The sequence below is a fragment of the Spermophilus citellus genome (genome assembly GCF_964194105.1).
Source record: "Spermophilus citellus genome assembly, chromosome: 7".
NCBI lineage: Eukaryota > Metazoa > Chordata > Mammalia > Rodentia > Sciuridae > Spermophilus > Spermophilus citellus.
The window spans coordinates 92,529,470-92,541,204 of record NC_138188.1 but is presented as its reverse complement, the minus strand read 5'-3'; the positions used below and the strand labels follow the sequence as shown (position 1 = coordinate 92,541,204).

The following is an 11,735-nucleotide window of genomic DNA, read 5'->3' as shown; positions in this document are numbered from 1 at the left end:
TGACCTAGCCTAGGCTACTTCATGAGGCAGTGCAGGGACTGGCCTGACCCTGAGAGTAAGGGGGGCTTGGCTGTGGAGTAGGGTAAGAAAAAGTGTTAGAAGCCTTTCAAATCAGGTTCTAAACGTTTAAGAGCAGCAGGAAGGTCTACTGAAGACCCTCAGAGAACAGCCTAGTCTCAATCCTAGGGGTCCCTTACAGAACAGCTACCAGCCAGGCAGTAGGTCAGGTCTCTGGCAGGCAATCCTTGGCACTGAGAGGCTTTATCCATGAGTGTTAGTTTGAGGGGGCCATGATGGGCCACCCAATGTCCATTGCAATGTTGGTGAATAGGTTGCTGAGACACCTCCCTGACCTGCTTCATGATCAGCTTCGTGTCTAGAATCTTGGTAAACCTCTGGAGGTTGGGCTCATTATGCTGGTCCCTGTCATGCTTGATCACATGGTAGCCGCCTATTCACAGGTGAGGGTGTGAGATCTTCATCTCAGTCATGGGGATCCAGTTGAAGATGTCATCATCCTCACCACCCCAGCCCCAGTACTCTTCGGGAAGCCATGGAATCTCAGGAACTGGGCCTTGCTCAAGCCCGACTCACCTCCAAAGTAGCCAGCATAGGGCAGCTGGAAGCCAAACTTGACCATGGCAATGGCAAAGTGGTGGGACTGCTTGCTGCCACAGTGCAGATTGAGATCATCCACCAGGACCAGGTCCACATCGCTGAAGATGAAGCAGTCCTAAGCAGGATCCTCCTTCAAGGCCTCTAGGAAACCCATGTTGAACAGCTTGGCTGGGTTGAAGATGTCCTCACCATGCTGGTTGATGACATAGGTGCCATCTCATAGGTGCTACTGCCTCCACATCATGAAGCCGTTCTTGTAAGTGATGCTCCCACTGTCTAAATAGAATGGTGACTGTTACTGTCTGGGCTTGGGTACAGTCAGGTGGTATGTAGTGGCTACCCAGGAGCACACCTGGATCTCCCTCCGCACCGTGGGTGAGGTGAATTCGATCAACAGTCAGCCCACAGCAGGAAGGACAATGTCAAGAATCAGGGCTTTTGCCAGAATCCAGGGACACCATCTGCCTGAGGTGAGGAATGGGACTCCAGAAACATCCCTGTTTGAATGGATTTGGATCCTTGGCACCCCCATGGGTCAGGACTCTATTATTCCACTAGTAAGACCCTCTTCCCACCCCTATAGACAGGCCCTACTCAATAGAGACAGGCTCACCAATACTAGGTGGTGAGTTAGGACATGGTGGCAGGACAGGAACTGTGGGGTCAAGCCAGGCACTGGGGACTTCAGGGAGCCCAAAGGTGGGGACATTGGTGTTGGGCAGACAGCAGTTGGTGCTGTTGCTGGCTGCTGGGTGCAGGCACTGAATGGCTCAAGAGGGCCAGATGCTGGGCATAGATGTCAAAGTACAGGATGATGACCACAAGGAAGTATACAGCAGGCAGAGAAGGAGCACAGCCTTACAGACATGCTCCAACTCCACAGCAGTCTGTTTATCCTTCAAGCCACCCCTGGCCTGCCCAATGGGCCTGGGCATCTAGCTGCTGGCCTATGCAAAGAGAAAGAGAAACAGACTCTGGAAGTCAGGGCAGGATGTACAAGGCTGCCTACTCACCTCTTGCCTAGCTGCTCATGCTCAGAGATCCACATCCTTACACTTACCTGCTCATGCCCTTGATACTCACAGACTTACACTCTACCTATAGTCACCCCAACAATTGCTGGCAACTCAGAACTCACTTGCCTTCAGGCACACACCAGTACTAAATCACATGCACTTGCATTCCTTGTCTTCCCTGACACACATGCATACCCAGGCACACAGCCTTATTGCACAACTCTTCACAAATGTACTACCAGGAACGTGGACACAGGAACTTTGATTACACAGGTTCGTCCCTAGTCATGGAAACACATTTAGTTACAGACCTGAATGTGTACCTGTACCCCAGGGAACTGATAACCCACAGGTAGCACCCTCAACCCAGAGATCAAGGTTCAGGCCTTGGGAAAGGGGACCACTTATTGAGTACTTACCCTGCAGGAGCATGTTACACTCATGACTTCATTTAGTTCTTCCAGGAGACATGGTGGGAAGTGGTTTGGTCATTCAGGTCCCAGTGGCAAACAGGCCAGGCCAATTGGAACCAGGCTGGGAAGTGGCTCTCAGCATCAAGGGGCCCAATATGGACAGGATATTTATGTGATCCCTTCCCACTGGAACAAGGGACCAAAGTACAGGAGCTGGGGCAGGGGACACCCTATTCTAAGATAGGCCAGCTCTGGAGCCTGTGTAGCATGGCTAATCCACATTCCCTTGACCAAGTCTTTCTACCCTTGGAGATATATGCATAGGACAGATATATATATATATATAGTGTTATCATTATTTGTAGTGTTTGACCTCAGAGAAGAATTCAAATGTAAGCTGCTCTGTGTGTTTTGCACAGATTACATGCCCAGATGGTCTCCTTCCTCCACATTCAACTTCAAATCTCCAAATCTTTAGTTCAAAGAAATGGAAATCCCTACTCATGTCAGCCTCAGAGGAAATAAATCTAGAGAAAAAGAGAAGGGATATGTTTGGTTTGAGAACTAGGGATGTACACTGTATGTACACCAGGGCAAGAAAAGTGTCTTGAGCCCAGGAGGTACAACAAGTGAGAAATTAACTCCAAAATGCTTATCAGGTAACATTTCCAGAGAAAAAGGATGGAATTTCATCTGGGTTTTAAAGAATATGAATTTTGATGGACAGAAAAGGGAGAAAATTTTAGGTAAATGTGATCTGCGGATCAAGCTCTGCTGTTATTGCCACTATTATTTGTCTTAGTTTATATATCTTCTGCAACCAAAGGCTATGGAAATTATTTATTTGGAAGGGGATTCCAGACAACACAAGTAAGGAGGTGAGTGAAAGTGAGATAAGATAATGAAGAAAGCCGTAGAAGAATATGTTCATGAGCTGGTTACCATTATGTTCAAAGGGAGCTCCGTCTCATTGTCCCGTTGGGGATTCTCTGAGAAAGTGTGAAATGTGCCCCAGAATTATTTCACTGGGGGCAGGAGGCTGAGCATTTACCCACTAGCTGTGACACAGCCCTCACTGGTTGAAAGTGTATTTCTAATATTTTAGTTTGTACCTACATGTGGCCCAGGAAGCTCTTAAGATGCCAGAGAAAACCTGAAGTAAGAGAGATTCAGCATGTAGAAAACTCCTTCAATTCCTCTTTCACCTCATTAAAGCAGTTTTCCCCTCAGCCTTCTCTAGTTCCATAGATGATGGTACCGCATCTTTCCAAGACCAGGAGTCAAAACTTAAGAGTCATTTATTCATCCATTTCATTTGTTGAATACTTGCCCTGTGTTGGGTGTTCATGCAGGTGCTGGGTGATAGCAAGTCCTACATGCTATACTCCTAAAACATCCGAAATTAGTCCCTTTTTCTCCAAATTCACTTCTGTATCCTTAATTTGAAGTGGGGTTGGCCATTTACGATTGTTGCTAAGTTGAGAAAATGGGCCAGTCTTTGTAACCCTCATTGTGCAACTTCACGGTCCGGTCACCTGCCTCTTCATCGTGAGTACATGTTTTTGTACTTGACCTTCCAATCTTGCCCCTTCCAGATCCCTGTCCAACCAGCCAGATTTCTCACATTGAATTTAAGAGTGCGTATATCCTCAGCTTGGGCCATTTTTCTTTCTACATCCTAAGTGGATGACCAAGTGCACTGTCATTGTCCTTTCATTTCACCGTTGAGGGTGTTGTGGGTTATATTCTGTTCTCCAGAGGACATGTTGAAATCCTAACCCCTGCTACCTGTGAATGTGTCCTCATTTGGAAATTGGGTGTTTGCAGATGTGATCATTAAGAGGAGTTTACACTGGATTAAGGCAGCACGGATTCCATTGTCAAGTGTTCTTATAAGAAAAAAGGTAATACAGACGCACCAGAGGGAAGAAGGCCCTCTGAGGTCAGAGGCAGAGATTAGCGTTATGCTGCCTCAAACCAAGGAATGTCAAGGGTTGCTAACAATGACAGAAGCTAGATGCTAGAATCTAGAAATGGTAAGGAGGCATTCTTCCCTGGAGTTTCTGGAGAGAGTAGGACCCTGACATCACCTGGACTTGGGTCTCCAGCACTGTGAGAGTCTCTGTTGTTTTAAGTCTCCCAGTTTGTGGTGCTTTGTTACAGTAGCCTAAGGGAGCTAAAGTACAGACTGGCCCTGGATGGGATGTGGTACAACAGCAGTCCATCTTCAGCTTGCACGCATGCGCCATAGACAAGCACTCTATTACTAAGCTATATTCCTTGCCTCCAAACTTTTTTCTATATCCCCAGCCCTGCCCTTTACTTTAAAATCTGTGTTTTGGTGTGCCTCAGATCTTGCTTTTTAAATTTTTTTTTCCTAAAAAAGTCTGCTCCTCAGACTTGCCCCCTAAAATCTTTACTGACAGGGTAGGGTACTATTGTACACATTTCCTGTGCTGTTCTGGATTCCTACTTCATGGGAACCCAGCTTCAGTCAGTGAGTTTTAGATCTGAGAATTGACTTGGATCTGAACACCTGATAAAGGATTGTGAATTTCTGTTGAGATGGCTGGTCCCAAACTTTTGCTAAGCCACTATTGATCACTTTTGATTATGGGCATATTTAGCAATGCTTGTTTTGTTTTTTTCTTATTATTCTGCACCTACAAATATGTTTTAGAGAACTTCTCCATAATTGCCTAGAAATTAGGCCCTCTTTGCTGCCCTTCCAACCTTTCTGTTTGTTATGGCAATTATTCTCACCTTGCTTCTGCCAATAAAATTTCATCATCTGACCACTGATATTCCCTAATCCTATCATCTCCCCTGCCACTAAGGTCCTGGTTCTCTAAAAGCATCTCTTATATTTCATCGTGACCCAAAGGGAACAGCCACAACTGAGATTTACAATGATGTTATTGCCCTTCTCATGAGCACATTCTTATTTCCTTGGTAGATATTGTGTTCTCTGGGTCCTTCCATAGCTCAGAGTTGGCAGGTGGTTGTTTTGAGAAGTGTCGCTTTGAGAAGTATATCCATTCTTGTCCGCTTCTGCTGGGAGCTTTTTGATTTCTTCCTCACCTTCCTGAACAAATAGACCTAGTATTGCATGTAGTATGGGCCATAGCTTTCTTCCAGCTGCCAAGAGATATCCTAGCAGGTATTAGTTCCATCTCTTAAGGTCTTTGTTAGGATATTAAATTGTGTATTATGGGAGGATACTTCCCAACAGTAAACTCTCTCCTGTGCATCTTGATATCTTGTATTCTTTAACTGTGCAACCTCATTTTCCTGTGTCATATATACATTCTTTGCTCCTACCCGTTTGTGTGGGTATCCCTGCACTTTTTTAGTGAATTGTTCCTGTCCCTTATTTAGCAGTCTAGAAATTCCTCAGGTGGGTTAAGCTGAGAAAAACCCTCACTAAGTGTTTAATGGTTAGGAGGTAGGTGGGGGCATTTCCTGAGCAGGCAATGTGTTGTCTTTCAAGAATAGATTACTGCATAATCCGCAAGCAAGAGGCATAGGTTAGCCTTTAACAAGGAGGGGTGAGACATTTCTCTTGACCCATCAGCTTCAGTTATATTTGGGTTTCAATGTTCTCAAGTGTATTGACCCAGATATCTCTAGTCCTAGGGTCCTAGTTCTAATTGGAGCCTTTTCTGTGATGTAGCAGAGCTGCTGGGGTTAGCAGTTCAACCTTCCCTGAAGCTTCACTACCGTTATAATTAGGTTCTCGAACTGACCTCAGCTTTCCCCAGCATTCAGCAGGAGGTGAGACAGTTCAAAAATTTCATCTACTTTCTGAGACCATATCTAGTACCTATCATCTTAGGTTGAATTTTCCTAGAAACAGATGGGAAATAGAGATTTGTGTGTAGGATATTGGGACATATCCTCAGAAACAACACCTTTAAGGAAATACAGGAAGAAGACTGGGCAGAGACAAAAATTCCACTGTGATAAAATTATAAGAGAAGTCTTGAAAAATCCTTTGGGGTTGTCTGGAGCTGACACAGCTTTTGAATTACTCTCAAATGGATGCAAAGGTAACAGGTCTTCATATTTGGCTTTAACTAGCAATTGGAGCAAGCTGCCCTAGGGGAGGAATTGTAATCTTGAACAAGGCAGTTCCCTTTGACAGAGGGCAATTCTGGGAGAGAGGTGTAGCTATGAGGTAGCCGCAGCCAATACACTCAGCAGCTTGCAAATGAGTGGCTTTGTCTTGACAGGGCATCTGAACAGTGTACTATAGCACCAGGACCATATATAACACATCCCTACATTTATCTGTTCTTTGAAGTCTAGGTTCTTAGAATAAAACTTCCAAGATATCAGGGACCTTGTCTATCCCATACACTGATATCCCCTAGCTCCATATTTACTAATTAAGTATTTGTTGACTAAATGATTGAACTGAATGAGTAATTAAAGCATATTTATAGATGTTACATTTTGTAAACTGACAATCATTTGGCACATCACAGGGAATACTGATAAATGAAAACACAAATAGGCACGTGTCCTTAAGCATTTTTCTACTTTCACATTAGAATACAAATCTTAAATGAAATTTCATATATTTTAAAATTGACACCACTTCTAATATATTAAATGAATTGACAAATGTCATAGCAAAATATTTATTTAGATCATGATATCCCACTCTGATGTGAAGTCTTAATGAACTAAATTGGCTGTTACTGATATTAAAGAATATTCAAAGATATATTATAGTTGAAGTTGGATTGACACAACAGGTAAATTTTATTTTTGATCTAGATCTCCATTAATACTCACTTTCAGTGAGTATTAAATAGATGTCTACTTTTGATTTTATACATAGGTTTTTAAAAAATTTATGAAAAATATTTTAAAATACTATAAGCATGTAGAATCTTAAACTTTTTTTCAGTACTATTTTTAATTAATTTATTATTATTATTATTTATTTTATTACCTTTATTTTTTATGTGGTGCTGAGGATCGAACCCAGTGCCTCATACATGTGAGGCAAGCGCTCTGCCACTGAGCCACAATCCCAGCCCTCAAACATTTTGATAATCATTTTCTATTGAATATTAGCACTCAGATGGTGTGACAAGATACAAGTTAAGTATGAAATATTATTTTGTCCACTTTAAAATATTTCCAGTTGAAAAAGTCACAACAACTTAAGTCACAACAACTTAACTGATGAAAAATTACTCATTCCAGTTTTAACATCATATCTAATTTGCAAATGAAACTTACAATGGAGAAATCAGGAATGACAGCCACAAGTTTTGTGGCCCTGCTCTACAACAAAGTAAGTGTAACTAGGGACATTTATTTTCTTTTAAACCCAACAATTTCAAGTCTCTTGAACTCATGTTAAGGGTATGCAGCAAATGAAGGAACATTTATTTGAGAAAGTCTACTAAATCCAGGTAGGAATAGCAAGTACTCTGTATCAAGTACTCTGTAGTACTTGATCTGACTTGCTCCCTTATCCTTACCCCCAGGGCAACTTGCCTGAAACTTCCTTCCAGATGGGTGTATCCAAAAAGTGAGACTCCTCTCCTAAACGCCATTCAAGGAAGACAGTATCTCACAGGGAGGGACAGGCTTCCAGCATTTTTCATACACCAACTCTGAGTTGCAGAGGCCAAATTCTATGTGAGTGTGAGTAAGAGTGCCCCAGTGTGATCCGGGTGCCCTTCATCCATCTAGTCACAACTCATAGGAAGGGGCTCTGCCCAGACAAGGCAGGCTAAGAATACTGACCGCAACTGACTACCAGGGTGGAATTTCCATAACAGGAGAGGAAAATTGAGACTACCAGGGGATAATGCCCCTACTCGGCCATACCCAGAGCAATTGGCTCAGAGACCTTTTTTTCCCAGGGAAAGAGACAATCCATAAGAACACAGAGCTCATTAAGAGGAGGTTGGTGCATGTATGTGAGTAACAACATAAACCACAGGTCAGCTAGTTTACTAGCAAAATGTAGTTAAGAAGACCCCTCTGTGGGACCAGGGAAAAAAACTAAAAAAAAAACTGTCCTCCTAAAGTACCCTGCAAAAGGGGTCCAAGTTCAATTAGTGAAATTACTTACGTCTAAGGGCATGCCAAAAGCAACAGATCAATCAGCTAACAATTAGAACAATTAGCCAAAAATAGCACAGTGTTAGACAGACAGCTTCACAGAATGATCAGGGAAAGAGACTGTCAAAGAGTGTTCTGCTTAAAAGCCACAGTCATGTTGGGGTGACTGTGTATGCTCCAGGCTGTGTCTCTGAAGAGCAATGTCAGAGAGTGTTATGGTTTGGATTGATGGTGTCCCCCAAGTGTTCATAAGTTGGAAGCTTGGTCTTCAGTTGTAATTAGGAGGTGGTAGAACTTTTAAGAGATGCAGACTAGTGGAAGGTGATTGGGTCATTGGGTGCATTACCCTTGGAGGAAATCAGTGTAGTTCTCATGCGGTGAGTTAGCTCTTCAGAGAATGACTTTTTATAAAAGAGCAAGACTGGCATCTCCCTGCTGGTGATCATTCCTTCCCACCTTGATGCCATTCACCATAATATGATGTAGCCAAGAGTACCCTCAGCAGAAGGGACTTTCATACTCCAAAACTGTAAACTAAAGGAACCTCTTTTCTTTATTAAGTACCTGGATTCAAATATTTTGTTATAGCATTGAAAAACTTACTAAAATAGAAGTTTCACAGTGTGAGGGAAAAATTGTCTACTAAAGTCATAAACAAATAAACAAGCAAAGAGCAGTAAAAACAAGTTCCAGAGCAGGTGGAAGGCAATAACTAGCCACAGTTTCTACAATATTAACCTAAATGTCCAGTTTTCAACCAAAAATAATGAGACATTCCAAGAAACAGCGAAGTATGACCCACGTAAAGGAGGAGAAAGAATGCAACAGAACTTTCTGTGACCTGAGCAAGTAATTTGAGTTCATATGAGAAAATAAAGCACATTGGTAAGAGTAGTTATGTAATTATAAAAGATAGTATAAAACAGTATTTCTTCTCCTCTCATCTCTTACTCAATTACATATAATTGTTTAAGAAGAGATAAGCCTACTGTGGACTTATAACACACAGAAATACACATATATTTATTAATTGCATGAAGAATCTGGGTGAGAGTGAAGCTACACTGGAGTAATGAAGAGAGACCAGATAGTAACTTAAATGCACAGGAACAAGGAAAGATACCAGAAATGGTAAATCATAAGGTTAATATAACACAGTCTATAAATACTTCCTTTTTAATTTTCTCAGCTTCTTTAATAGACATAAAATTATGTAATTATATGTATTGTTGGGGGGTTTGAAATACATACATGTAATATGTATAACAAGAGCACAAAAATGGGATGAGTGAGTGCTCTACATAGGAATAACTTTCTATGTCTTACTGGAATAAAGTTGCTACATATAAGAACTTGGTTCTGATAAGTTATGATTAACCCTAGGACAACCACTAAGAAAAGAAGTAGAAAAACAGTTAAAAAAATAATTAATGTGAAGACAGAAAAGGGAGAAGAGTGATTAAAGCTGTAAGCCACAGAATGCCACGGATGTCCAGAAACCACAGAAGATAGGAAAAATTCTTCCCTAAAACCTTCACAGGGATTGTGGTCCTGTTAACATCTTGATTTTGGATTCCTACTCTCCCAAATTATGGGAATCAATTTTTTTTTGTTGTTTTAAGTCATCCAGTTTATGTTTATTTGCTATGATTGTCTCAAGGAACTAATGCAGACTTTTAGAACTGTTCTTAAGTATTTTTAGAAATGGTGTTGGTATTTATTTTTCCTGAAAATTTAGAAAGTGAAGAAAAGCCTCAGAAAAAAATCTCACGCATTGTTATGGGTTGAATTGTACGTCTCCTTCCTCCTGAATGCATATGTTGAAGTTCTAAATCCTAATGCCTGAGAATGGGACCTTATTTGGAAATGTAATTAGTTAAGATGAGATCCCACTGGACTGGGATGAGACTAGTGTCTTTATAAAAAGTAGAAATTATGACACAGACTTTCTCCAGGGAGAAGGCCATGTGAACACTGGAGTTTGTGCTGCTACTTGCCAAGAAACTACCAAGATCTGACACAATCCTTCCCTAGCATCTCCAGGACAAGCATTGCCCTTCCAATGATCTTGAACTTCCAGCTCCAGAATCATGAGACAGTAAATTTCTGTTATTTAAGCCACTCAATTGGTAAGTATTTTTTTTTTATTGTGTCTCTAGGAAACTATTACACCCATAATGTTATTTCCAAGATATAATAACTGGATTTTTTTTGTTTGTCTCTTTCTAGTTTCATATCTTTAAATGTACAAATTCACATTTATTTATATACAACTATAGACATGTGGAATTTCTATTCAAATATTACAGACAGTATATGATTCTACTCTGTGTTGTGTGACCAAAATGCCCAACAAGAACAAGCTAGGGGGGGGGGTTTATTTGGGGCTCACAGTTTCAGAGGTCTCAGTCCATAGATGGCTGAGTCCATTGCTCTGGGCCCAAGGTAAGGCAGTACATCATGGTGGAAGGACTGAGGGAAGGAAAGCTCCTCAGCTCATGGTGGGGTCAGGTAGCAGAGTGAGGTAGGGTGAAGGTGACTGCAGGAAAAATGAACACTTCAGGGCATTCCCCCAGTGACACACCTCCTCTAGCCATGTCCCAACTGCCAATAGTTACCACCCAGTCAGTCCGTTCAAACTAAGATAGACTGATTAGGTTACAGCTCTCACAATCTAATCACTTCACCTCCCAGCACTTCTACATTAAAACAGGAGCTTTTGGAGGGCTTCTTATGTCCAGAACACAATAGGAAGGTTCCCCTTAATAGAATTATTTAAAACTAGAAACTAAATCAGAAATATTACTGTGTGACCTTCTAATTCATACTAGACACTGTCTCACAAGATGGTGAGAGTCATATGACACTAAGTGGAAAGGCAGTTTTGTGTGATTTACTATTTACTATTATCTATTAAGACCCAGTTTCTATAAAGCTACATGTCAACTTAGAGAAGACTGACAAATTGCAAATCACTTTTTTTCTGATAGAGATTCAAATGTTTTTTTGTTCTATGGAAATGATAACCTCCAAAGATTATGGTTCCATTTCCCTGTATCTAAATTAGCAATCTTATTTTAGTTTTCTTTCTTTTGGTAACTCTCTTTCAATTTCTTATATCCATCTTTGAAATAGTGCTACCATTTTTTTTCTTATTCTCTCATTAATGAGTTAAAAAAAACTTTGACATCAGTACATTCTGTATTTGTATTAGAGTCATGTTTTTAATATTTAGAAAATAATACTTTGACATGCTTTAGATCAATGAAATTAGACTTTCAGTTTTCATGAAAAAGAAAAATGATTGAAATAAAATGAAGTTGGATGAGAGAGACAGAGTTGCCAATTTAAATTTTCCAAGTAATATTAACTTAAAAATCACATACACTGAAAACTATCATCTAGTAATACCACCATTTCATAAATTGCAATGTACAGCTTTTTAATACCAAAGGAGTAGGTTATAATGTAGTATAAACTGCATAGCGTTATGAGAATTGACTCCATTTTACTTATTTTTCTAATTGCACTCCATTTTGGTGAAAACTCAGTGACAAGCATAATTTTGGGAGCATTGCCTACAGATGACTGGTTTCCTTTG

General features: G+C 40.9%; 1 pseudogene across 1 annotated transcript; it reads right to left on the bottom strand.

The window, feature by feature from the left end:
* Positions 1-261: 261 nt before the first annotated feature.
* Positions 262-1,553, bottom strand: LOC308653360 (beta-1,4-galactosyltransferase 2-like; annotated as a pseudogene). Its single transcript has 2 exons — positions 1,232-1,553; positions 262-1,083 (listed from the first exon to the last, which is right to left on the bottom strand). The product of its transcript is annotated as a beta-1,4-galactosyltransferase 2-like (transcript).
* Positions 1,554-11,735: the final 10,182 nt, after the last annotated feature.